Source organism: Crocuta crocuta, unplaced genomic scaffold (assembly GCF_008692635.1).
Source record: "Crocuta crocuta isolate KB4526 unplaced genomic scaffold, BGI_CrCroc_1.0 scaffold224, whole genome shotgun sequence".
Classification (NCBI taxonomy): Eukaryota; Metazoa; Chordata; class Mammalia; order Carnivora; family Hyaenidae; genus Crocuta; species Crocuta crocuta.
Genome location: NW_027529545.1, coordinates 161,237 through 161,559, shown reverse-complemented (window position 1 = coordinate 161,559; position 323 = coordinate 161,237). Strand labels below are relative to the sequence as shown.

The 323-nt window shown below is 61.0% G+C and overlaps 1 protein-coding gene across 1 annotated transcript in view; it reads right to left on the bottom strand.

Annotated features, from left to right (window-relative positions):
- The window catches only part of WWC3 (WWC family member 3), a 108,591-nt gene that overhangs the window by 67,495 nt on the left and 40,773 nt on the right, over positions 1-323 (bottom strand). The window lies entirely within an intron of this gene.

Here is a 323-nt window from a genome sequence, read left to right as displayed (position 1 = left end):
TGCCTCCCTCTGGCTCCAGCCTCTGTCCTGAGCTCCCACTTTCCTTCTGGCTGCTTCCTAGCTGGGTCTCCACCCAGACGGACCCAGAGGAAGTCCAAGTCACTCGTCTGAAGCAGCACTCATTCTCACACGGTGTCCGTCCACCCCCGAAACTGGAACCGAAGCAAACAGGGACACGGCAATCCCCTGCTTCTCCTTCTGCCCCCCGCCCCCCCACCAAAGTGAGCGGCACCATCTGGATCTACCCACTCAGCCAGCCCAGGGCGCATCCTCAGAGAACACCGGCTCTTCTCTGTCACCCAGAGTCCTCTGCGGGTCATCAT